The sequence below is a fragment of the Saimiri boliviensis genome, chromosome 4, assembly GCF_048565385.1.
Source record: "Saimiri boliviensis isolate mSaiBol1 chromosome 4, mSaiBol1.pri, whole genome shotgun sequence".
NCBI lineage: Eukaryota > Metazoa > Chordata > Mammalia > Primates > Cebidae > Saimiri > Saimiri boliviensis.
Genome location: NC_133452.1, coordinates 129,749,334 through 129,777,095, shown reverse-complemented (window position 1 = coordinate 129,777,095; position 27,762 = coordinate 129,749,334). Strand labels below are relative to the sequence as shown.

The following is a 27,762-nucleotide window of genomic DNA, read 5'->3' as shown; positions in this document are numbered from 1 at the left end:
TCTCTTATCTCAGACTGTAGAGTGGTAACAGGTGTACTCAATAAATCAGTGAACCCCTATCATGGCTCCCTGACCCATGGAATGGATGCTATTATGTAGGATGGGTTAAATAGAAGCTCCTGGAATTGCCCCCACTCTGACCTCCAAGCTAAGAGAGGGAACCAAAATCAATACCATATTCTTGGGGGGAATTACAGAGATTAATAACTCAATCAAAGACCCCCCAAAAAACACATAATGGGTGATTTCTACCATATGCTCCTTTAACTCATCTGTTTGGATAGTGCAACAGCCACAAGTCGTGGAGAATGACCGTAGATTATTGCAAACCTATTCAGGAGGTAATGCCATAGCAGCTGACGGTCTGGATGTAGGAACTTCACTGGCACAAGTTAGCATTGCCTCTCAACACCCATGAACAGTATTCTACTATTTCTTTATCATAGACTTTTGTTTATTACTATCAGCAAAGATAATCTGAAGTAGTTTGCCCTCATGAAGAAAGAAGAGTAGTAAATTTACTATTTTATCTCAGGGCTCTGTCAGCTCTGTTTCTGTCACAATGTAGTCCAGAGGAAGGAAACTTTGTTATCTTGATATTTCACAGAGTATCATGTTGGTCTGCTGTATCAATAAGGTTATATTAACTGGACCTGGTGAATGGAAAGTAGCTAGTACTGTAGATACTGTAATAAAACATATGCATGCTGGAGCATGGAAAATCCACCTGCCGAGGGACTTGCCGCAGCAGGTATGTTTCTATGGACATCCATGGATTGGGGCATAGTCACATGGCTCCCCTACAATGAGAAGTAAGTTGCTTCACTTTCTACCTTGCACTGTGAAGAAATGGGCACAATGCTCTTTTGGTTTTAGAGGCAACATGTACTGCATTTAAGTGTGCTGCTCTGACCCATGTACTGCGTCCATTTTGAGTGCAGTTCAATGAAAAGACTCTCCAGCAAGTTAAGCCTGTGGTTCAAAATGCCCTGCCTGGCCAGGTGCAATGGATCACTCCTGTAGTGCCAGTACTTTAGGAGGCCAAGGTGGGCACATACACTTGAGCTCAGGAGTTTGGGACCAGCCTAGGTGACATAGCGAAACCGTATCTCTACCAAAAAATTTAAAAAACTAGCTGGGTGTGGTGGCATGTGCCTGTAGTTCCAGCTACGCAGGGGGCTAAGGTGGGAGGATGGCCTGAGCCTGGGAGGTGGAGGTTGCAGGGAGCTGAGATTGCACCACTGCACTCCAGCCTGGGTGACAGAGAGAGAACCTGTCTCAAAACTGAAATAAAAATAAAGTGTAAATAACCCAAAATGTCCTGACAGTTGGGCCTTATGACTTAGAAGATCTGATATCTGTGGCACACAGAGAGGCTGCGTGAAGCCTCTGATAAGACCAATAGAGCAATCACAGCCCAGACCCTCACATTTCAGAGTAAGGCCATGCTCTCTTCTGACAACTGTGCTCTGTTTGAAAAACAGCTTCCGGCTTACTTCTGGGTCCTGGTAAAGACTGAATGAATATCTTATTATGGGATACTAATTAGCCCTGTGCCCCAAATTACCCATCATGAACTGGAAGTTATTTGATTCACAGAATCATAAAGTTGGACACTTGCAGCAGCATTCCAATCTTAGGTGGAGATGAGATACTCAACGCCAGGCAGAGGAGGGCTGGAAGGCACAGATAACTGCGATAACTCAAACTCCCATAGTACCTGAGCCTCTCATTCAACCTGTACTGAAGGCCACTTGGGTAGTCTCTCTCTCCTCTCTCTCTCTCTTTTTTTTTTTTTTTTTAAGGTAAAATGGTTGTTTTATTCCTTGTACTGAAACCAGTGAAACTAGTAAGATGTCATCATGATGCAGCAAATACAAGACCTCTTTCTAGAAATATTAGCATAATCAGTAAATGAGGGACTAGGGTAAAACGCAGAGCCAAAAGTGGCTGAGGAAATCAGTAAAGTATGTTACAGCTTAAAACTTCACCTCAGTAATTGAGGATTTAAAAAAAATAAGCAAAGCCTCCCAATCTCAGAAAATGGGGATATACCTTCATCACACCAATTTGTACTTTTATTTTCTATTCTTGAGGTTAGAATCTAAATCGTAAAGATATTCAAACCAGTATATGTACATCTCTATAGCCAGAGACAGCTTCTATCCTTTGCCCTTAGCAGTAAAGGTTATTAAAACATCTTTCTACAGGAAGATCCAATAAGAAAAAAGAAATAAACCCTCCTAATTAGGCTACAACCATACCCTTGACCAAATGGACTAGGCATAATGGAAACCAGATCATGTGGTTTCCAAACCAGAAAAATCCTATGGGCGAGGGGAGAAGGGGAGAAGAAGGATTCAACCAGTGGCCTGACTGACATTGAGTAATATCAATTTCACTTGTCTTCACCCATCTTCAGGTTGCATGTTTGTGGAGTAGTTTAGGAATAAATCCATGGTTTTTGTAGCACTAAAATACCTAGTGGTCTGCTGTATTACATTATGGTTTTCCCCCAGCAATTTCCAAGGCAGCCACCAAGTCACTGGCACGAGAGAATTTTGCTGGAACTGCTTGCAGGACTGCAGAGATTCCTCTCCAAAGTTATAGAAGGGATTGCTCCAGGCCTGATTGTCCCAGGACTGGGTGCACAAGGTCTCAGTGTTCCAGGAGTGGTTGCTTTAGGACTGGAGGTTCCAGGTCGGGTTGCTCCATGTTGAATTGCTCCAGATCCAGTTGCTCCACATTGGAAGGTTCCCAGTCGTGTTCACCAGGCATCAGTAGGAAGAGCAGAGGTAGGTGCGTGCTGAGGCCTCTGAGTCACACCATTGCTACCCTTTGGCCGGTTGCTTTCCTGACACCTCTTAGATTTGATTCTCTGCTTCTGGAATCAAGTCTTAACCTGTTTGTAGCTAAAGTTCAGGATATTGGAAAGTTCTTGCATGTGCTGGAGGCTGAGCTATTTCTGTCTCTGAAATCTATCGCTGAGTACACACAGCTGGGTGGTGGAAGGGAACACAGTTCTGGTCTTCTGTTTCTTGACTGAGACCTTGTCTTCTTTTTTTGTGGCGCTCTTCACTACAGAAGTGTGTTGTTTGCCTTTGGGACTGGTGGAAGAATGAGGGCTCTCCAGTCTTGTGTGACGCATTTCAGCAGAAGATATTCGCAAGGATGGATAGTCTTCCTCAGGCCCACAAGTCACGGGTGTTGGTGAAGAGTCTTTACAGTTGGCTGCTTCAGAGCAAGGCAGGCTTTGGGGGCAAGCTGGATCCACACTGATGTTATTATTGGAAAAGAGGAGGAAAAAAATTTAAGAGCTTGACTGTAAAATAAAATAAAATAAAATAGAAAAAGGCCAAGGCTTTAAGACTTTTTTTTTTCTGGAAGATCTGAGAGAAATATGACCTCCAGAAGTGAAAGTATCAAGAAGCTGGGATGAAGGGAGTCGCCTCCAAAATAACAGGAGGCAATCAGCTCAGTCCAACTGGGTATTGGTTATGAACAGTTAACAGAGGAGGAAAAGCTGCATTCTGGTTATATATGGGCATTTATGACGTGCAGGCACCAGCAGATGCAGATGGTCATTGGACTTCAGCCTCACTTACAGATGGCCAAGGAAGTGTAGTGAAGGGAAATTTTCCTCAAAGACAAAACTTCAGGTGGTGCATTGAGCTATCCCCTTTGCATGGAAAAAGAAATGGCCTGAGGTATGGATCAGCGCTAATGTTGGCGTAGTGGCTAATGTACTGGCCCACTTTTCAAGAGAAAGAATGAGACTGGAAGGCTAGGGCAAAGAAATCTGGGGGAGAGGCTTGTAGATTGAATGGGCACAGAGTGAGCTTCTTGATCCCTGTGATTGCTCACCAGAGGTCAAGCACTGCAGAAGAGTTTCTCAATAATCAGATGGACAAGACGGTCCTTGTCATGCATGTCAGTTAGCTTCTCCCTCCAGTCATTCTGGTGCTTGCCCAGTTGGAAAGGGTACCATGCGACCGTGGCAACAGGGATGGAGGCCATGGACTTCCCTTCCCTCAGGTGATCTGGTCATCACAGCTTGAGCGCTTAACCTACCAATAGCAGAGGCTAAAGGTGATCTTATCATGTTGCATTATTCCCTGGAGGGATCACCTAGGCACCTGTGTCAGGTTGATTACATCGGAACACTTTTGTCTCGGAGGGGGCATCAATGTGTTCTTAATGAATAAATACATATTCAGGGTATGGATTTACTTTCCCTTCTCAGGGTGCATCAATTTGTTCTTAATGAATAAATATGTATTCAGACCACGGATTTACGTGCTACTTCTTACAGCATATGTGGACTTAAAGGCTTATCTTTTATCATGGTGTCCCATTCAGCATTTGCCCTTGCCAGAGGCACATTTCATGGCAAAGATGTGCAACAATACGCTCTCAGAACATGTTGGTCTAACGACATGTCTCATCCCTCAGAAGTAGCTAGCTTGAAAGAATGATGGAACGACCCACTAAAATTTGAGGTGCTGTTCTAGAGAATGCAGGACATGATTGCCTTAATCCAGAGACCACTCTACAGTGGTGACTGCCTTATAGTCAGGACCCAAGGGTTTGAGAACCAAAAAATAAGGTATTTCATTATTATTCTTTACAACTCCTGGAACTTTTCTCTTTAATCCCCATAACCATGGATTTAGTGGGTATGGGGCGGGCGGGGGTACAAGTGCCAAAGGGAGGAATGCTTTTCCATGCTATACAGTCAGGCAGTCCTGTTAAATGGAAAATTGAGCTCCCCTCTTTGGCCATTTTTGGCTCCTGTGCTACTTAACTTAGAGGGAGCTCAAGGGGTGACTCTTTTGGACAGACAATAGAAACCAATTAATAATGAGGAAATGAGTTGCTACCTTATAAGATGTTTGAAACCCAGGGAATTCACTGTAGCAATCAGTGAGCCCCCCCCAAAGACTGAGGTATGACAGGAAGGAGGTTGGGGTCACCCTCTCAGGAACCCCATCCAGGTAAGATTTTAGCAGAGGATAAAGGGAACGTAGAATGAATAGTGGAAGAAAAAAGTCTTGATTCTCAAGTTAGAGTTCGTAACTGGTTAGAGAATTGAGGAATGTAGCAGCTGTTTTGCGGTCATTGTCTCCCCTACCTCCTTCTCTGTTAGTTTTTTGCAATGTCTTAATAAAACACAATTCACATAACATAAAATTCAGCATTTTAAAGTACATAATTTAATGTGTTTTTTTCTATATTCATAGCACCACCATCTAATTCCTGCGCATTTTTATCATCTCAAGAAGAAACCTCTGTCAGCAGTTGTTCTCTATCATCTCTTCCCCCATCCACTGACCATCACTAATCTACTTTTTGTCTCCATGGATTTGCCTATTCTGGACATTTCATATGAATGGAATCATACAGTATGTGGCCCTTTGTGTCTGCTGTATTTTAGAATAATGTGTTCAAGGCTTATCCATATTGTAGCATGTGTTATTACTTCATGCCTTCTTATGGCTAATATTCCCTTGTATGAATATACCGTATTTTGTTTATCAGTTCGTCAACTGATAAACATTAGGGTTCTTTCTACTTCTTCCTATTATAAATAATGCGGCTATAAACATTCATGTACAAGTTTTTGTTGACATATGTTTCCCTTTTTTGTTGTTTATATACCTAGTAGTAAAATTTCTGGGTCATATACTAAGAAGTAACATCTTTAATGTTTTGAGCAACTTACAAAGAGTTTTCCATGGTTCTACATCACTTTTAAATTCCCACCAACAATATATGAGAGTTTCATTTTCTCCACATACTTGTCATTAAAAATTATTATTTTTATTATTGCCATCCAGTGGGTATGAAGTGACTTCTCATTGTGGTTTTGATTTGCATTTTCCTAATGGCTAGTGATGAGAAACATCCTTTCATAAGTCTTTTGGCCATTTGCACATCTTCTTTGAAGGACTCCCATCAAATCCTTTACCCACGTTTTAATTGGGTTGTCTTTTAAATATTGCATTGTAAGAGGTTTTTTTTTTGTTGTTGTTATGAATTTTGGATACACTAGACCTTTAGCAGAGACATGATTTGCAAATATTATCTTCTATTCTGTTGGTTATCTTTTCACTTTCTTGATGGTGTCTTTTGATACTCAGAAGTTTTACATTTTGATAAAGTCCAGGCAGTTTGTCTATTTCTTCTTTGGATGTTTGTACTTTTTTTTTTTTTTTTTTTTGAGATGGAGTTTCGCTCTTGTTACCCAGGCTGGAGTGCAATGGCGCGATCTCGGCTCACCACAACCTCCGTTTCCTGGGTTCAAGCAATTCTCCTGCTCAGCCTCCCGAGTAGCTGGGACTACAGGCATGCGCCATCCTGCCCAGCTAATTTTTGTGTTTTTAGTAGAGACGGGGTTTCACCATGTTGATGGTCTCGATCTCTTGACCTCGTGATCCACCCACCTCGGCCTCCCAAAGTGCTGGGATTATAGGCATGAGCCACTGTGCCCGGCGGATGTTTATACTTTTAGTGTCATATCTAAGAAACCATTGCCTAATCCAAAGTCACAAAGATTTACACTTGTTTCCTTTTAAGAGTTTTATAGTTTTTGTTGTTGATTTCCGTCTTTCATCCATTTTGAGTTAATCCTTGCATATGCTGGGAGACAAGGGTACAAATTCATCCTTTTAATGTGGATACCCAATTGTCCCAGCACTATCTGTTGAAAAGATCATTCTTCTTTTCCCATTCAATGGTCTTGGTACCATTGCTGAAAGTCAGTTAAATATAAATGTATGAATTCATTTCTGGACTCTCAATTCAATTCCATTGACCTTTATATCTATCCTTATGCCAGTACCATAATGTCTTGATTACTGCTGCTTTGCAGCAAGTTTTACATTTGGGATGTGAGTCCTCCAACTTTGTTTTACTTTCTAAGAATTATTATCATTCTTTAGCTCTTTGTGGTCCTTTTCATTCTATATGAATTTTAGGATCAGCTTGTCCAGTTTTGGAAAAAGGGCACTTGAAATTTTGATAGAAATTGCATTGAATTTGTAGATGTTCCTGCTATTTTAAAGAAAGAGCAAGGTAGTGGCTAAAGTTCAATGTTTTTGGAATGTGACTGAATGATATTACCCTATAGTGGGGTGTAGCTGATGGGATTTTGTATGTTCCCTGTTTTGGGGATACAAATTTCTCATCTAAAGAAATGATACAAGCAGATGCTAAGAAGTAACTGGGTAGACAGTGCTGGATATTTTCTACTTTTCTAGATGCATGCTGCACATTTCCATTCTGCTTTGGGCCCCAGGAGGCTGACCTTTGTGGACTGCATCAACCAAGCCCCCCTGCCCTCCAGGTTTTGGTTGGAATCAGTCAATAGGAGGCACCAGGAGGAGACTGGAAAGTAGAAAGAAAGAGAGGTTAGGATATTGGGATATTCTGCAAGCTCCCTCTCTGCTGAGGTGAGAGTTGGCAGTGATTGTGTTTTTCTTTTAGCAGTACCATTCCTTTTTGGTCACCCTGTCCTGCAGCAAAAGATCTCTCTGGGTTCTGGTCAACAGACCATCTACTTAAAATTTCAGGTGTAAGGGTGCTAGTGGCTTCTTACGGTTGCTAGCCCTGGGGTGTACCATCATCATCCTTTATAGGTTTCTCCTAACCTTGCCAAAATCTTCATAAATAGTCCCGTTATTAAACTCCCTTTAATCAGCTGTTTCTAGTGTTCCGTCTGCTTTCCATCTTCCCTGATAATACAAAATGGAAAGATGTGCAACATATAAGTCCAAGAAGCAAGACGCAGAGCAGCGTGATATGAAATCTGTAATATTCTATTATTTGTAAGAGAAAGAATAATATATCTTATTTTCTTAAATACTGTATCAGTTAGAAATTAGGTTTAGCACTAAATAATAATATCCAAAAAGAACATGGCTTTAAAAAGATTGAAGTTTTTTTTTTCTTTCTTTCTCATTTTTTATTTTTGTTTCTGGACTCTCAATTCAATTCATTGACCTATATTATTCAGCCTTATGGCAGTACCACAGTGTCTTACCTACTGCAAAGCAGCAGTAATCAAGACACCATGGTACAGGGTCTTGCTCTGTTGCCCAGGCTGGAGTGTAGTGGTATGATCTCGGCCCATTGCAACCTCTGCCTCCCAGGCTCAAGCGATCCTCTCAATTCATCCTCCTCACTAGCTGGGACTATAGGCAAGTGCCACCATACCTGGCTAGTTTTTGTGTTTTTAGTAGCAATGGGGTCTCGCCATATTGCCCAGGCTGGTCTTGAACTCCTGAGCTGAAGTGATCTGCCCACTTTGGCCTCCCAAAGTGCTGGGATTACAGGCTATTTCTCTCTGTAAATGTCTGGGGCAGGCAGTCCAAGGCTGAGGGCAAGCGCTGTGCTCCATAACACACTCAGGGAGTCAGTTTCTTTTTTCTTTTTTTTTTTGAGATGGAGTTTTGCTCTTGTTACCCAGGCTGGAGTGCAATGGCGTGATCTCGGCTCACTGCAACCTCCGCCTTCTGGGTTCAGGCAATTCTCCTGCCTCAACCTCCTGAGTAGCTGGGATTATAGGCACACGCCACCATGCCCAGCTAATTTTTTGTATTTTGAGTAGAGACGGGGTTTCACCATGTTGACCAGGTTGGTCTCGATCTCTCGACCTTGTGATCCACCCACCTCGACCTCCCAAAGTGCTGGGATTACAGGCTTGAGCCACCGCGCCCGGCCGGAGTCAGTTTCTTTCTAGTTCACCAGCCCTTCATCCTTAGGGCATGGTCTTGTCCTCCAGTCTAATGTTACATTCACTTTCCAGGCAGCAGGATGGAGGACTGGGAGAAGAAGGGGCAAAGGGCATATCCCAAGGAAGGTTCCTGGAAATTGCCTCATAGCCTGTTTGTCTATATCCCATCTGGTCACATCTAACTATAAGGGAGCCTGGGGAACATAGTTTTAATTCCTGGAAGCCAGGTGTCCAGCTAAAAATTCTAACAGTATTTAAGAAGAGAAGAATGAAAATTGGAAGTAATTAACAGTCTTTGTCACATATGTGCATTTAAATGTAGCCTGAGAAGAATATTAGGAAACTGATAGCAGTGGTTATCTGGGGAGGGGGGAGGAGGTGGCAGGTGAGAACAACACAGAAGAGGAATAATAGGTGAGAGAGAGTCTTCACTGTGACTCTTGCTACATATTTTGACTATGAACCATGTGTAGGTATTACCTATTTCTAAACTCAGATTAATTTAAAATTCCTTCCCAAAGATAAGTAAGTAAGAGAAAATAAAGAAAAAAAATACTCCAACCTATCTCCACTTCGGTAAGAACAATAGAGCCACAGAATCGAGTGAGCTAATGGCCTCAACTATAGAGCCATTAATGACCGAATCAGAAGAGGTAGGTATTACGAGGGTGTGTTCGCTTTCTATTGCTGTGTAGCAAATACCACAAACTTAGCAACCCAAAATAACATAGATTTATTATCTCACAGTTTTTGTGTCACGAGTCTGGTTTTAACTGGGTCCTCTGCTCAGGGTCTCACAAAGCTTAAATTAAGATGTTGTATAACTGTGTCATCCTCAGGAGGTTTAATTAGAGAAAGAACCGCTTCTAAGCTCACTTAGATTGCTGGGAGAACACATTTTCTTGCTGCTGTCAGCTGTAGTCTGGGGACACTCCCAACTGCTAGAGGGTGCTCTCAGATCCTAGCCATGTGGTCCCTCCATTTCAGCAACATGCCTTTATCAAATTTTGCTCATACTTAAAATCTCTGTTTTTTCTTCTGTGACCAGCTAAAGAAAACAAACTGCTCTTAAGTGGCTAACATGATTAAGATAGGTACACATAGATAGTTGTCCTTTTCTCTTTCTTTTTTAAATATGGAACGCTTCATGAATTTGTGTGTCATCCTGTACAGGGACCATGCTAATCTGTGTATAGTTCCAATTTTAGTATATGTGCTGCTGAAGTGAGCACAAGAGACTTGTTTTGTTTTGTTTTGTTTTGTTTTGAGATGAAGTCTCGCTCCGTCGGTCCGACTGGAGTGCCGTGGTGCAATTGCAGCTCACTGCAACCTCTGCCTCCTGTGTTCAAGTGATTCTCCTGCCTCAGGCTCCTGAGTAGCTGCTCCCGTCACCATGCCCACCTAATTTTTGCATTTTTAGTAGAGACGGGGTGTCACCATTTTGGCCAGGCTGGTCTTGAACTCCTGACCTCGTGATCCTCTCACCTCAGCCTCCCAAAGTGCTGGGATTACAGGCGTGAGCCACCATGCCTGGCAATAGTCTTCCTTTCTTAAAGTTAACTGTGCCCAAAAAGATCGGTGGAAGAGAATAGACAGCTCAGAAACAAACCCTCACATATGCAGCCAAATGATCTTCAACAGGGGTGCCAAGACACTCAGTGGGAGAAAGGACAGTTTCTTTAACAAATGGTGCTGGGAAAACTGGATGTCCACATGCAGAAGGATAAATCTGGATGCTTATTTTGCAGCATACACAAAAATTACCTCAAAACAGATTAAAAACTATAGAACTCCTAGAATAAAGCATAGAGGAAAACTTTCATGACATTGGATTTGGCAATGATTTCTTGGATATGACATTGAAAGCACAGACAACAAAACCATATACAGATAAATGGGAATATATCAAGCTTAAAAACTTCTTTGCATCAACAGACACAACGGATTGAAAAGATGTATGGAATGGGAGAGATATTTGCTAATCATATATTTGTAAAGGATTAATATCCAGAATATATAAAGAATTTCTAACACTTAACAACATAAAAAACAACCCAAATAAAAAGCGGGCAAAGAACTTGAATAGATACTTCTCTAAAGATGATACATAATTGGTCAATAAGCATATGAAAAGATGCTCAACATTGCTAATCAGTAGAGAAATACAAACCACAAACCACAATATCACCTCACACTCATTAGGATGGCTACTATTTTTAAAAAAGCACACAAATAACAAATGTTAGCAAGGACGTGGACAAACTGGAATCCTTGTGCATTGTTGGTAGGACTTTAAGATGGTGCAAGTGCTCTAGAAGACAGTGTGACAGCTCCTCAAAAAATTACAGATAGAACTACCATATGATCCACCAATCCTACTTCTGGGTATATAGCCAAAATAATTGAAAGCACAGTCTCAAAAAGATATTTGCACACCCATCCACGTTCATAGCAACATTATTCACAATATCCAAGAGGTGGAAGCAACCCAGTATCTATTGATAGAAAAATGGAAAAATATAATTTTGTAAATACATATAATGAGTCTTAAAAGGGAAGGAAATTTTATCACATGCTACAACATTGTGAACCTTAAGAACATTATTCTAACAGAAATAAGCCAGTCACGAAAAGATAAACATTTATAGCAGGTATTGAAAGTATTCATATTCATAGAGACAGAAAGTAGAATGGTGGTTGCCAGGGGCCGGAGGAGAGAGGAATGAAAAGTTATTGTTCAAATGGGTATAAAGCTTCAGTATTGCAGGATGAAAAAGTTCTGGAGATCTGCTGCGTAACAATGTGTATATATTTAACACTACTGAACTGTACACTCTAAACTGGTTAAGAGAGTGAATACTATTTTTGGAACCATAATTAGAACAGTAAGTCAACTGCTCTCTAACAGAACCTAATCAAAGGAGCAATATTTCCTCTCATTATATTCTCAGGTTCTACCCATGACACTCCAAGGGTGGGGTGGATAACAAAGGTTAAGTGTCATTTCAGTGTCATGTTAGAATCCTGTCTACCACACAGAGATACTAAAAGTCCCTTTTTTGGGGGAAATTTCCTATCTAGATTTTTCACTTCTTAGCTATAACTTCTGGAGTTTCGGAATTCTATTTCAACAGGGACAGGATTTCCTTTTCTTAAATTATATTCAGTGATGCCTGTGTGAATACCATTCCTGTTGGTGGAATTTTATTTCCTGGAGTGGAATAACCTCTCATTCATGGTGTGTTCTTTATGTTAGATTGTCCAGCTTGTGGAAGCTCTGGTTTCATTTGGTTGAGACGATCACCAGAGCCTACATGGGAAGACCTTTGTTTTAGTCAAAAAAATATTTCCTAAGAGTTAATCATTTCAACACACATGGAAATAGGGAGCAGTAAGGACTTGAAATCATTGTTGGTAGCATTTTTAACTTTGTCCCAAATCTCAGGAAACAATGTCCATGGGAAATTTGAATGTAAATAATATGGTGTCTAAGCAATATTCTTTTTTAAAAGTAACTTTTTATTTTATAACAATTTTAGATTCACAAAAAAGTTGCAAAGGATTCCTATATACTCTCCCAGCCACTGTTCATATCTTATACCACCATTTGTAATTTACCAGGACTGAGAAATACTGATACATTTCTATGAACTAGGCTTCAGACTTTATTTTTATTTCCTCAGTTTTTCCATTAATGTCTTCTTTCTGTTCCAAGATCCAACCAGTGTATCACATATTGCATTATGTGTTTGAGAGTTCCTAAGTCTTTTTTTTGTTTTTCATGACCTTGACAGTTTTGAGTTGTTCTGACTGGGTATCCTACAGAATGTTTCTCTATCTGAGTTTGTCTGATGTTTTTCCTTTCAAAGGAAGGAGAAAGTTAACCTCCTATAGATATTTGGAATCCTTCTGTAAGAAATATTTGTCTCTTCTCCATTTATTTACTCATTCAATCATTTACTTACATCAATATGGTCTCGTGGATACTTATTTTGAACTTTGCATTATAATCTAACATTATATGATTTATTTTATTATTAAATTGTTCTAGCTTTGGCCATTGGAAGCGCCTTCAGGTTGATTTCCTGTCCTTTTTAGGCAATATTTTTAAACAGTTACAAGCTTGAGATGATTGTGAATACAGTTTTTATTGAGCAAAGATATGCAAATGAATCCATTAACAGATGGCTTGCAGAAAGAATTTAATCATAGTATGCAAGGCATACTTTATCTGCAAGAGAAGTAGATAATAAACCTAGCAATTAAAACTTAATTTGTAGCATATAATATTCTAAAATCAAAGGAACGACTTTGTATATATCACATACGTATGTGTGCGTATATACATGTTATATATATAACTTCTGTCTAGAGAGAGAAAATCCCTCTATACCTTCTTCATCTTAGTCAGAACATGAACTTTAGTTTAAGGAGCATGCAAGCTGCCCACAGTTTTGCCCATCTCAACTTTTCATTCCCAGCTTCCCCATTTTTAATAGTCAAATGACTGACATCGTTCTTATGGGAAGGAAGATTAGCATCGCCCATTTAATAATTTGAACCATTAACCTGTTAGGTGACCTCAAATTTCATTCAGCTTAACATTCCCAAAATATCACAAGAAGTCTGAAGGGCCATTTTTCTCAGCTAATGAATGTCCAAAGAGGCTATATCTTGCCTGTTTGCCTGGCCAGCTAGTGAATGCCAGAGGAGAGTACCTGAACAAGAAAAAAGAGCTAATGCCTCTTTTCCAGTCAAGACGCTTTCAGTTTTTCAGGAACACTCAGTGGTTTGTTGCTGAGAGCACAACCCAGTTTCAAAGCTATTCTTGCCCAGGAGCCACTTTAGTGTTTTCAAGCAGTCCATCGCTGGGTACCCTGGGTTGTCAACTACTGCCTACCTCATTTCCGACCTGACTTTCCATACTGAGAAATGGAAATAACATGAATGAAGTGCCTTAATGGATCACAGTCATGGGACTGTTGATATGAGCTTTACCTGGCAGCATGGTCTGCCTTTATAATAAAGAGCCAGACTGTGTAGTCTGTGGACATGGACATCACAGGATAAATTGTCTTCCACTCCAAAGTAATTTCTTCTTTGGCTTAACCTGAGGACTCTCAGAGCAAACTCCAGAGACATTGTCTAAATTGATCAACACCTTAAATGACTTCTTGTTGGCTTGTGCCCAGTGCTACATGCATAATGACAAGAAAGCAATGATTTATTCAGATCAGCCTCAGAAATTTTTCTAAAATCATTTCTTCTGAAACACTTTGAATGTGCTGATTTCTGTCCTACCGATTTTGTATTTAGATGTTCCCCCTCTCTCTGCCAAGTCTTTTCTGGCTGTCAGTTGATCATCCAGCAGGTTTCAGGATTCAACTTCTCCCTAAAAGCTCAGACTGGCACCCAAAGTGTTCAGGTATGGGCTGGTCTGGGAGGGAGGCCTGAACATTTTGATATTTGTTTCTGATAAATTGCTTTCTGGAAGCACTTGCATTCTTTTTGTTCCTAGTCCTGTCTGGGGTAGAAGGCAATTCTCCATGGAATTCCTCCATGTTTTGGACTATCTGTTCAAAGACGTTTGCAGAGCAAAAGGCCTTGGACGCTAGAGATAATAAAGTATAGAAATGTTTCCCTTCTTAGAGGCATTCCAGGATACTAAATCCTCCTCCTCTTCTGGGATAGAATTGCTTAGATTCCACAGTAAATATGCCTTCTCTCTCTGGAGGGAAGGAGGGGCAGGTTACCAGCAGCCCTACATAAATCAGTTTTCCCTCATTTTGCAAGTCTCTCCTGTGCTATACTCCAGTACCTGCCTCAGGTAACATCTGGTCCTCATTGTGACACCATGTGGGGATTAGGGCTTTGGGAACTGACACATGATATTGCTCTGGCTGCTGGTTTTGTTGTGATGAGTAAATAATCTTTGTCTCTGATGCAAAGCTCTTTCATTCTGTCAGTACACACACACACATATATATATATATATATATATATATATATATATATATATATATATATATACACACATAAAACTGCATGTAGTAGGCTCACCTGTAAACTTGCAAATAGGATAACATCCCCAACCCTTCAGTCTCTGACTTAATAGCTTTTTTCAGTACTATTCTGATGAGACTCCAAATTCTGGAGTAAAAGAATGCAGCAAGGAATGAAATCCCAAATTCTGGAAAAGAATGAAATTCGGGCTCCATTCCAGATTCGTATAACATGGGTGTTGGTATGTGGGAAGGCTCACTCTTTAGATTAAAAGGCAATTTATGTTTGTCATCATCTGTAATAAGAAAGAGCCTTTATGAGGACTAACATCCCAGAAATAAGTATAGTGGATGAGAATAACAAAAAGAGATTTCCATTTAATGCATGGAGGGAAGCAGTTTATATTGTCACAGAAATGAATTAAATGCAACAGTAAAATTTGGAGAATATTGCTCAGAGGGTTATGTGAAGTTGAGTTCAGTAAGCCAATTAGGGAAAAACAAAATAAGGACATATTTTCTAATGTGCAAACATGTGGACATATTTTCTAATGCACTATCTGATTTCAAAATATTTCAGGATATTCAAAATATTCACATACTTTCTAAGATGGCACACATTTTCCAATGTGAAAATATGTTCAATTAGTTAAGACATAGTATACAAGCTATGGAAAAACTTTGTTTTCCTTGGAATAGAAGAATACCAAAGTCTCTGGAAAGAGTGAGAAACATTTTTTTTTTCATAGAATTGTTTTGAACACCACCAAATGAGGTCTGGGCTCCATGCCACTTCTTAAGCATTGATACATCTTTTGTATCCTACCTTCTTTGCAAAATAAATTAGAGCTTCCATTTTCCCTTGAAGGCTTGAACTTCTTGGGCCCAAAGTAAACAGCACAGTATTAAGTGGTAATTGATCACACATGCTTTTTAAAGCAAGCTAACCACTTGGATTTATTACTAGATTTAGGGAGAAAAATACATAAATTTAGTAGGCTATAGGATCAGTAGCTCAGAGCTTCAAAAAAAGATTTTTAAAAAAATTTTACTTTAAGTTCTGGGGTACATGCGCAGACCTTGCAGGATTGTAACATAGGTACACACATGCCATGGTGGTTTGCCGCCTCCATACCCCCATCACGTACATTAGGAGGTATTTATCCTAATATTATCCCTCCTCAATCTCCCCACCCCCTGCTATTCCTCCCCTAGCCCCCCACCCCACAACAGACCCCAGTATGTGATGCTCCCTTCCCTGTGTCCATGTGTTCTCATTGTTCAACACCCACTTATGAGTGAGAACATGCGGTGTTTGGTTTTCTGTTCTTGTGTCAGTTTGCTGAGAATGATGGTTTCCGGATTTATCCATGTCCCTGCAAAGGACATGAACTCATCCTTAAAAGAAGATGTTTTAAATCAACATAACTGATATGGTTTGAAAGTTTGTCTTCTCCAAATATCATGTTGAAGTGTTAACCCCAGTGTTGGAGGTGTGGCATGGTGGAAGGGTTTGGATCATGGGGGTAGGTCCCTCATGAATGGCTTAGCACCATTCCCTTGGTGATGAGTGAATCCTTACTGTGAATTCATGAGAGATTTGGTTGTTAAAAAGAACTTGGCACCTCCCTCCTCTCCCTTTCTTGCTCCCTCTCTCTCCATGTGATGTGCTTGCTTCCCCTTCACCTTCCATCATGATTGGAAGCTTCCTGAGGCCCCTAGAAGTAGATGCCAGCACCATGCTTTCTGTACAGCCTGCAGAACCATGAGCCAAAATAAAATCTCTTTTCTGTACAAATTACCCAGCCTTAGGTATTTCCTTACAGCAATGTAAGAATGGACTAATGCAATAACCCACCACTGTGTTAGGAGATTTTTGGTGTAGTCACTAGAAGTATGCATCTTGCATGCAAAACAAATAAATACGAAAGTGACCTTAAAGACTACATAGAGGAACCAGAGTAACCATGGTTTGCAGGAGTCCCACAGCGAGTTTAATAGCATAGCCAAGAACGGAAGAGTATATGCCTTCTATGCTGTGCAATTTTGCTGCATTTCTAACCACTCACATTAACTAGCAGATGAAGTAGTCAGGTGGATGCCAGCACCTATCTATGGAGAGTTTACAAAATAGTTTCAGAATTAAGTTTTTCTTTGGTCCTCATGATCCTCATGACAGTATGTCCAAGCTGACTGTTTTCTATACCTGACATCACATGATGTCATGGCTAGAAGCTTAGGCTTTGGTGTCAATCAGACCTGGATTTAAATCCTGTCTCTGCCACATACTAGCTTGTGACCTTGGGTAAGATATTTTACCTCTCTGATTCCTCAGTGTTCTTGTCTGTAAAGGGCACATAATAAGAATCTTGCTTATAATGAGTAAATAAGATGATATAAACAAAGTTCTTAATATAGTGCATGGCATGCAGTAGGCAGGAATGAGTGATTACTTTTCTTACAATGATCAGATTGTCAACAATGAACCAGGAACATTCTTCATATTCATTCAACCTGCTTTTGGTATACACCTCAATATGTGTTCTCTTCTCTTGATCTGTTGTTTCACTTTGTCCCTATTTGTGCTTCTTCTTATCTCCAAATACCTATTTTATGCTCAATCTTATCTCTTTGACTTTACACTAATTTTTCTCTCACTCTGAACAGCAAGAATAAAGCTAACTCTTTGTCCCATCTCAAATCTTTCTCCTCCGTGAGCTTTCCTCAGATCCTGTAGTTCCCAAGGAGTCTTTCCTTTCTGAACTACTGACTTATCTCTTGCATCTAGCAGCCAATTCAGTGATTGCTCCAAACCTTCACGTATGTTTGTACAGTCTCCCCAAATAGTGCAAAACTCTCTGTAAGAGTCTATTCCTTTGTTGGACTGTCTCAGCATCTGTCATAGCAGAGTTCTGGAGCTGTAAAAGAGGCTCAGTAAATAATTTATGGATGGCTTGATAGATCATGCTCACCAGTGATATAAGCCAAGTTCAAGAGTAATTCGGAGTTATAGGGATCCATAGTTTCCAAACTAAAATTCAGGATATGTGATTTGAGCAAGTACAGGCTTACTCAGGGAAAATTGTAGGAAAAGATTTGAAATTGGGACTGTCCCAGAAAATGCAGATGACCTCATGATGGTTCAGCTAAAGAAAGATGTCAATGTAGAAATTTATTTTTCTCAGTGATTTTTATTAGTATGCATAACATTTTAAAAACTCCAGTTCATAAATCCTTTGTGACCAATGAAAGCCTGATGACCCCCTCTTGATGCTTTAAAAAAATTTGTTTTGTGACAAGAACTGGGGCAATAACACTGGTCAGGGACAGACCATATATATAGTTGACTACTGCTGTGTAAAGAAATCACTGAAATTCAGCAGCTTATACAACATTTATTGTCTCACAGTTTCTGTGGGTTAGAAATCTGGAGCAGCTTATCTGGGTGCTGTGGGTTAGCCTGTCTTATGAGGCTGCCCTCAAGGTGTCAACAGAGCTGTAGCCATCTCCAGGCTCAATTGGAAATGGGTCCATTTCCAATTCACACTCATGGCTGTTGGCAGGAGGCTTCACACAGTTCTTTGCCTTGTGGGCCTCTCCATAGGGCAGCTCATAGCACAGACGCCTGCCTTATCAGAGCAAGCAAGTGAGCAAGAGCAGAGACAGGGGCTGGTGAGGGAGTATCAGCAAGACAGAAGTCACAAGGGTGTATGACTTAATCTCAGAAGTGGCATCTCATCACTTTTCTTGTATTCTCTTTATTAGAAGTACCTTACTAGGTTGGGCACGGTGCCTCACACTTTTAACCCCAGCACTTTGGGAACACTTGATATTCATGAATATTTCAGCTTTCCATGAGAGTCCTGAAAGTTTCACAATATCCAAAGTTATCAAAAACCTCCATTCAGGAACATCTGTTAGAGTTCTATAGCTGATTATAAAAACCACCTTCTAAGGAGGACCAAAATAAGACAAAAATTGTTTATGGATGACAAAAAGCTTTAGGGTACCCACAGTCAAAGATGCAATTGACAAGGAAATTTGGTACCTTTGTGGCACACAATAATTTAACGTAACAATTATAATTATTACTGATAATGTACACGAAGTCATATCAGAATTATAGGGGTTTCTCATGATTTTGGAACACACACCAGTAACATATTTATATAAACACAACCTAAAGAAAACCAAACACCATTTCATGTTTGGCAATGTTTCTTGTTTAGTTTTTATACAAAATAAGCCAAATTATGCCATTTTTGGACTTTAGGAAAACTAATATCTTAAAGGATTAATTAGATCAGGGAAAGACATAATTTATAATTTGATTTTAGAAAAGTTGTCAAACATCAAAGATTTAAAACACTTGATATCACAGGTCATTGTAAAATAAGTCATTCATTTGACCAAAGTGATAACTCAAGGATTTCAAAAAAAAAAGATGAAAACCTTTATTCTTTGAGAGAAGAGACTTAATTTTACAAACAATAAACCCTAATAAAAACAGCATGAACATGGTTAAATTTGTTTTTCAAACTTTTATAAACTATAAAATTTTAATCTTGACCATAAGATCTAACTTTCATAAGCTTTTCATAACCTTTATAACCTTTATTCAGGAGTTAGTTAATGCTTCAAGAAAACCTTGTTAATCTGACACCTGGGCCTATATGCTGTTCTTGTATTTGTCCACCTCTGACATTAATGATTACTTTTTAGAGAAACTGAAGTTATCTTTCAAAGTCAGTCCTTACAGTCTCACGTACCTACTTCTCCCATGATAGTTCCTGGGCTTTGAGGAGTTGAATAGCTTTAATTTCTGGTCCTGTGTTTCAGGAATGCATTTTATTTTAATATGCAACTTCTACTAGTCCTGAAGATGGGGCTTTAATTGCTGTCAGTGCTTATAATTTAGCATGACTTGGTGTCCTTTATAGACCCAGGAGTCAAAGCCCTATAACTCAATGTCACAAGTACTTGAAAAGCACATACAAAAAGATGTATGGATGTAATAACTTTAATTAAATTTTTTTCTATCTCAGTTTTTTTTCCCTAAGCATACCAAAACTTAATAATAATGTGACAACTTCATCATATAAAATGTATGGTTTTTTTCTTTTAAATACAGCCTCTTATTGTGACTTACAATAACTGTTCATGACATGTTTGGGCTTTCTGGTTTGTCCTGAACAACTCTCCTTCTTAAACAACCAGTCATTTTACTCTAGGAATAAATTTGCCGTACAAGATTTTTTCTCATATGAAATTATTTCTCTTTAAGCTTTCTTAAAAAAAGAACCCTCTTGATTATTGTAACTTTCTATCTTGTTTCACCTTTTTTAAAGGACACATTTTTTTAGCAAGAATGTTTTCCTACAGTGTATTTTTATAGAAAAATGTCCAAATAATTAAATATCTATTATTTAATTTAACTTTAGATTCTAAATTATGACAAGTTTGTCTAAGAGTATTTATCCCATTATATTTACCTAATTATTTTAATAGTTTACCTAGATTATTTATAAAAACTGTGATAGTCATCATTTAAGGTTATGAAACTGCCGCTGCAAAATTATAACTGATATAGTAAAAAAAGATGTGCCCTAACTTACTCCATCTTGCTTCTAACCTCTAAGCTGTCCTTGTTCATCCCTGAGAATAGGCTAAACTAACTTTGGGAGGAACTTAGTGTAAACTTATTTTAGCTTTGAAACAAAAATGATAGCAGTCCTGTCCCAAAGCAAACCTTCTTATTGCCTGTGGACTAAATTGCCTAAAGCCACAGAATTCGAAGTTATGGTAATGTTACTCAATTTAAGATGTAGCTTTTTTCATTAAACCAGTATCAATGTCTATTCATTAAAGATTACACAAGCAGAGATTATTCTGTCTTGGGTTAGGTTTACAGTTTTGTAACCCCTATGCCAAATTTTAACAACTTATAGTATTTGGCAGGGATAAGTATGAAATTGCTTAATTAGTAAATATAAACAAAAATGTATGCTGGCAAATTCTTAAGAGGTTTCTAATATCATTTTACCAATAATTTAAATCCAGCTTATTTATGAAAGATTTTACGCAAGTCACATGAACTTGAAAAACCATTTGACTAGTCTTCTTTTAGTATCTGATGTAAGCACTTATTTTTTTTAATCCAATTACTTAGACCTCTTTTATATATTTTTAGTAGTGAAATACTGTGTACACAGCAAACTTATAGATGTATTAGGCATGCTGATAGAAGTACATCTTATAGATTCATGAAGACCTTCTTTTTTAAATCTTAGACTTTCAGATTCTTGATAACCTGTTTTACAACCTTAGGCAGTTGTCAGCTAAATAGCATTATGTTTCCCTATTTAAGGAAACAACTCAGGTGAAAATCAGATAGTAAAATGTACATCAAAGAGCATGGGAAAGAAAAAGTCTGGTGTGCTAGAGGGAGATTAAAGATGAATGCCAAATCAAACATAAAATTATAATAATCTATCATAGGATTGTATAAGGAGACCAATTTTATTTAGATAGGAACTACCTATCTTTTATTTTTTATTATATATATATGTATATATATATATGTATAAAATTGTATTTTAGGTTCTGGGGTACATGTGAAGAACATGCAGGATTGTTGCATAGGTACATACATGGCAATGTGGTTTGCTGCCTTCATCCCCATCACCTATATCTGACAATTTTGCCATGTTATCCCTCCTCAACTCCCTACCCCTGCTGTCCCTCGCTTAGTAACCACCCGCCATAAACCTCAGGGTGTGATGCTCCCCTACCTGTGTCCATTTCTTCCAGGTTTACTGGTTTATGTGCATAGAGTTGTTTGTAGTAATCTCTGATGGTGGTTTGTATTTCTGTGGAGTCAGTGGTGATATCCCCTTTATCATTTTTTACTGCATCTATTTGATTCTTCTCCGTTTTCTTTTTTATTAATCTGGCTAGTGGTCTATTTTGTTGATCTTTTCAAAAAACCAGCTCCTGAATTTATTGATTTTTTGAAGGATTTTTTTTTTTTTGTGTGTGTGTGTGTGTGTCTCTATCTCCTTCAGTTCTGCTTGATCTCAGTTATTTCTTGTCTTCTGCTAGCTTTTGAGTTTTTGATCTTGCTCCTCTAGTGCTTTCAATTTTGATGATAGGGTGCCGATTTTAGATCTTTCCTTGCTTCTCATGTGGGCATTTGTTGCTATAAATTTTCCTTTAGACATGGCTTTAAATGTGTCCCAGAGATTCTGGTATGTTGTGTCTTCATTCTTGTTGGTTTAGAAGTACATCTTTATTTCTGCCTTCATTTCACTGTTTATCCAGTCAACATTCAAGAGCCAGTTGTTCATTTTCCACGAAGTTGTGTGGTTCTGAGTTCGTTTCTGAATTCTGAGTTCTAACTTGATTGCACTGTGGTCTGAGAGACTGTTTGTTATGATTTCCATTCTTTTGCATTTGCTGAGGAATGATTTACTTCCAATTATGTGGTCAATTTTAGGGTAGGTGTGATGTGGTGCTGAGAAGAATGTGTATTCTGTGGATTTGAGGTAGAGAGATCTGTAAATGTCTATTAGGTTTGCTTGGTCCAGGTCTAAGTTCAAGTCTTGGATATCCTTGTTAATTTTCTGTCTCATTGATCTGTCTAATATTGACAGTGGAGTGTTAAAGTCTCCCACTGTTATTGTGTGGGAGTCTAAGTCTCTTTGTAGGTCATTAAGAACTTGCTTTATGTATCTGGGTGCTCCTGTATTGGGTGTGTATATATTCAGAATCATTAGCTCTTATTGTTGCATTGATCCTTTTGCCATTAAGTAATGCCCTTCTTTGTCTCTTTTGATCTTTCTTGGTTTAAAGTCTATTTTATCAGAGATTAGAATTGCAACTCCTGCTTTTTTTTCTCTCCATCTGCTTGGTAGATCTTCCTCCATCCCAAAAAATGAAGCATTTTTTCCTTCATTTCTCCCCTGGTGAATCTGACAATTATGCGCCTTGGGGTTGCTCTTCCTGAGGAATAGCTCTGCGGTGTTCTCTGTATTTCTTGGACTTGATTGGTGGCCTGCCTTGCTAGGTTGGGGAAGTTCTCCTGGATAATATGGATAATATCCTGAAGAGTGTTTTCTAGCTTGGATTAATTCTCTCTGTCACATTTAGGTACATCTATCAAATGTAGATTAGGTCTTTTCACGTATCTCATATTTCTTGGAGGCTTTTTTCATTTCTTTTTATTCTTTTTTTTCTAATCTTGCCTTCTCATTTTATGTCATTGAGTTGATCTTCAGTCTCTGATATCCTTTCTTCTGCTTGGTCAGTTTGGCTATTGAAACTTGTGTATGCTTCATGAAGTTCTCATGTTGTGTTTTTCAGCTCCATCAATTCATTTATATTCCTCTCTAAGCTGTTTATTCTTGTTAGCATTTTGTCAAACATTTTTTCAGCGTTCTTAGTTTCTTTGCATTGGGTTAGAACATGTTCTTTTAGCTCAGGGAAGTTTGTTATTACCCACCTTCTGAATCCTGTTTCTGTCAATTCATCAGACTCATTCTCCAATCCAGCCTTGTTCCCTTGCTGGTGAGGAATTGTGATACCTTGGAGGAGGAGAAGCATTCTGGTTTCAGGTGTTTTCATCCTTTTTGCACTGGTTTCTTCCCTTCTTTGTGGATTTATCTACCTGTGGTCTTTGTAGTTGGTGACTTTCAGATGGGGTCTGAGTGGATGTCCTGTTTGTTGATGATGAAGTTATTTCTTTCTGTTTCTTAGTTTTCCTTCTTACAGTCAGGTGCCTCTGCTGTAGGACTGCCGGAGGTACACTCCAGACCCTGCTTGTCTGGGGATCACCTGCAGTGGCTGCAGAACAGTAAGGGTTGCTGCCACTTTCTTCTTCTGCTGTCTTTGTCCCAGAAGGATACCTGCCAGATGTCAGCCTGAGCTCTCCTTTATGAGGTGTCTCCTTGGATATACAGGAGTTGAGGAGCTGCTTGAGGAAACAGTCTGTCCCTTATAGGAGCTCAGGTGCTGAGCTGTGAGCTCTGTTGTTCCATTCAGAGCTGCTGGGCAGGTATGCTTAAGTCTGCTGCAGTGGAACTCATAACCTCCTTTTTTTTCCCAGGTGCTCTGTACCAGAAAGGTGGAGTTTTATTTATAAGTTCCTGTCATGCTGCAGCCTTTTTCAGAGATGCCCTGCCCAGCAAGGAGGTAGCCTAGTCACAGTCTGCCTGCAGAGGTGTTGCTGAGCTGCTGTGGGCTCTGCCCTGCTGCTGTGTGAACTTCCTTGCAGTTTTGTTTATAGGGGTATAGTCAGAACTGCCTTGGTAATGGCAGTCTGCCTTGGTAATGGTCGACTGTCTCTGTAATGGCAGACTGCCTCAGTAATGGTGGACTGCCTTGGTACTGGTGGACTGCCTTGGTAATGGTGGATGCCCTTCCTCCCACAGAGCTGGACCGCCCAGGGTTCAGCTGTGCTTGCTGTGAAACTCTGAATCTAGAGTGTTTCAGATTGCTGGTCTTTGTGGGGGTGGGACCGGTCAAGCCAGATCCCCTGGCTTCCTGTTTCAGTTCCCATTTTTTCAGTTGAATGGGCAACTCTGTCTCCCAGGCGTTCCAATCACCAGTTCAAACAGCACCCAGATTTGTGTGAGTTTTTGTGTGGAGACCTGCTACGCCAGCTGAAAGAGCCGTGTTGGAGACTTGTGGCGCTTTTCCACCTGGGAATCTCCTGTCTGTGGGCTGTAAAAATTAGTTTGGAAATGTGGTGATCACTCACCCTCTGTGTTTTCGCTGGGAACTGCAATCCAGAGCTGTTCCTATTTGGCCATCTTGGATCTCTCTCCTGACTAGCTATCTTTTAACTGGATCTCTGAGCTCTGGGCAGAGTCCACACTGAATCATGGGTCTCCAAAAAGGGAGAGTTATGAGGCTAGAGCATGTGATGTTTTTATAGTACTCTTAAATAAAATTCTTTTTTAAACAAAGACATTTCTAAGTGTCTAAACTACACTCTTCTGTAAAAACAGAAGAGTAGCCTCTGTTGCAATAACTGTTAACTCAATAAATCAGGGGACACAATTCAAAACAAGCAGTTTAAAAGCTGAGATGAACTTGTTTATCTACACTTTTGGGGTTCCACAAGAAAAAACAGGTTTTTCCCCCAAAAGGGAGTTTGGCATTGTTTCCATTTTCTTAAAGGATCCTCAGGCTGCTATAAACTATTTTAGGTCTCTCATGCAGCAGAGGGTGCAAGAGAAAGGAGAGACAGCAAAAGTTATTAAAGAAAACAGAATTCAGTCAACCGAGAAGAAAAAAACTTTTGCTCACACACAAAAAGGACAAGGTCCTAGGAGAGAGAGAAAAGACAAAAACATGAAGGCCTTTTAAATATGAACACACACATGCACACATATACACATATATCTTGAATGTTAGCTTTTACTTAAGCTGACATCTTTTTAAAAAGTTTTAAAATCTCGTTAACATATTTCAGCTCAGAAAAATTGTTGCTAGTTCAGAAGTACAGCTATTGCTCTTTCAGTTTGGCCTGACTAGCAAAAAGGTGGCATTATTATGTAAATAATGCCCCTTTAGTAGTCAAAATCAAAAATCTTTTCTCTCTCTCTCTCTCTCTCTCTCTCTCTCTTTCTGGTCATTTTTCTCCACCACACCACTTTTTTTGGGAGGATGAGAATTTAACCATTTGAGAGACCTTGTTCCCCACAATTTAGAACTTTCTTTTGGATCTTATTAAGTCAGATAGAGTTGGTTGAACACAATGGCAAAAAGACCAAAACAACAACAAAAACAGAAACAAATAATAACAATAACAAAAAACAGTTAAGCAGAACAAACATTGCACGACTTGTATGATTACTGAGCACTCTAATGCTAAGAACAATTAAGACCAGCTGGTTGTTAACTTTAGTCAAGATAAAACCCCAAGTCAGCTATTTATCTAGTGATGGGTCTTAGGCTGTAGACTCTCTCTACCATCCTACAGGCAGGAAAAAAGAATACTCATCTTTCCTGTTGGAAGTGAGATCAAACTCCATGAAGGAGTTACCTGCCTTCCATTGTTATGGAAGCAGGAAAAGTTGCCTTCCTTGTTGGAAGCAAGCAAAACTCCAAAAAAGGGAGTGCTACAGCAAAATAAACTTTAGATCTCAACCAAATTTTTGGAGATCAGGGATATTCTGGAGGGGGTGCTCCAAGACCTCAGCAAATTGTCCTATCAGTCTGAGCCATAAAGTTAGCTCATGTTAGTACCAAGCACCCATAGGAGATTTGTCAAAGGTCAGGTGCACCTCCACTCAGCATCCTTTCATGATTACCTAAACATGAACCCTGAAAATTTAATACAGGTTTCAGTTAATTTAGAAAGTTTATTTTGTCAAGGTTGAGGACACGCACCTGTGACATGGCCTCAGGCAGTTCTGACTATATGTGCCCATGGTGGTCAGAGCATAGATCAATCAATATATGCAAGATGAGCACCGGTTTGGTTTGGAAAGGCAGGACAACTTGAAGCAAAGGCAGGAAGACTCGAAGAGGGGAAGAGGCTTTCAGGTCATCGGTAGACAAGAGACAAATGGTTTCATTCTTTGGAGTTTCCGATTAGCCTTTCCCAAAGAAGGCAATCAGATATGCATTTATCTCAGTGAGTGGAGGGGTGGCTTTGAAGAGAATAAAGGCAGATTTGCCCTAAGCAGTTCCCAGCTTGACTTTTCCCTTTAGCTTAGTGATTTGGGGGGCCCAAGATTTATTTTTCTTTTACAGTGTTAATCTGGATGTTTGCATCTCAAGATTGTATGATATATCTTTGTCCAAAATGGAGTTGATAACTTCCTAATTCCTGTGTCATCTATTTGTATCCCCTTAGAAAATCCTTGTGGAAACTATCCATTTAGTTATTTAGCATTAAGTCATCATCCTTCATGTTTGTTCATAAAATCATAGACTGAGCCTTCCAGTGTCAGGGAAGAGAAGATCATAAAAGGAAGGAAGCTGGAATTAAATTGTTTTACTATAAAAATTGTAATGTGCAGAAAAGTAGAGAAAATAGTATACTGAACCACCCAGTAGTTCCAGCATCGATTGAGTGCCTGTGCAAATCATTGTACAAAATATTTCTGAAACACTGTTTTTACTTAATTCTCTTATAAAATAAATGTCATCTTAACGATAAGATAAATATTATACCTTATGTATGCAGAACGTTGAGACTCAAGTTGCATAAAAAATTTCGCAAGGCTACACAACTCATAATTTGTAAAGCTTGGATTTAATTTTATTTATTTGTTTTCTCTCTCTTTTTTGATCCCATTATTACTCATTTTCCTCCCTAGTCCAGTATGTCATTATTGCCCAATTACATCTTTATATGTTATAAACCTATCAATAGTTGTGTAAATACTGCTCTATGCAGTTGTCTTAAATCAGAAGATGAAAAGTTACAAGAAAACACACATTTATGCTACCTTTTATAAGTCACCCATGTAGTTACCCTTATCGGCGCTTTTTATTTCTTTGTGAGGATTCGAGTTACTGTTTAGCATCCTTTCATTTCACTTGGAGGGCAGTTCTACTAGCACAGAGATAGGATTTGAATCAAGGTCTTCTAACTCCAAGTTCAAGACTATTTCTACCACATCTCAGGGGGCGTGAGAGCCCATGAGTTCCAGGACTGGACTGTCTTTCCACGAGGAGCTCAATTTCATCATTCTGGATATTGGTCCAGCCAGAATTTCTCAACACTCTTATGAATCTTTTTTACCCTTCATTGCCACAGAAGTTTTTGTTTGTTTGGTTGCAATCTGTTTATTTCTTAACATAATTAAAATACTACAGGTGCATCCAAAGTCCTTTATCCCATCTTACTCTCCTCTCTTCCACTGAGTAAACTAGAAATATCATTTTTCCAAAATCTTTTTGTGTGTAAAGACACACACATAAATGGGTACATAAAGTCACAAACTATACAATAGAATGTTACATATGTCTTTAATTTGCATAATATTCTTTCTCAATATCCTATCAAAAACT

General features: G+C 39.2%; 1 non-coding gene and 1 pseudogene across 1 annotated transcript; both read right to left on the bottom strand.

Annotated features, from left to right (window-relative positions):
• Positions 1-2,408: 2,408 nt before the first annotated feature.
• Positions 2,409-27,762, bottom strand: part of LOC101050734 (putative homeobox protein NANOG2) — a 32,618-nt pseudogene continuing 7,264 nt past the window's right edge.
• On the bottom strand, positions 9,864-9,966 carry LOC120363424 (U6 spliceosomal RNA). Its single transcript, XR_005578977.1, has one exon. It is a non-coding gene; the product is annotated as a U6 spliceosomal RNA (small nuclear RNA).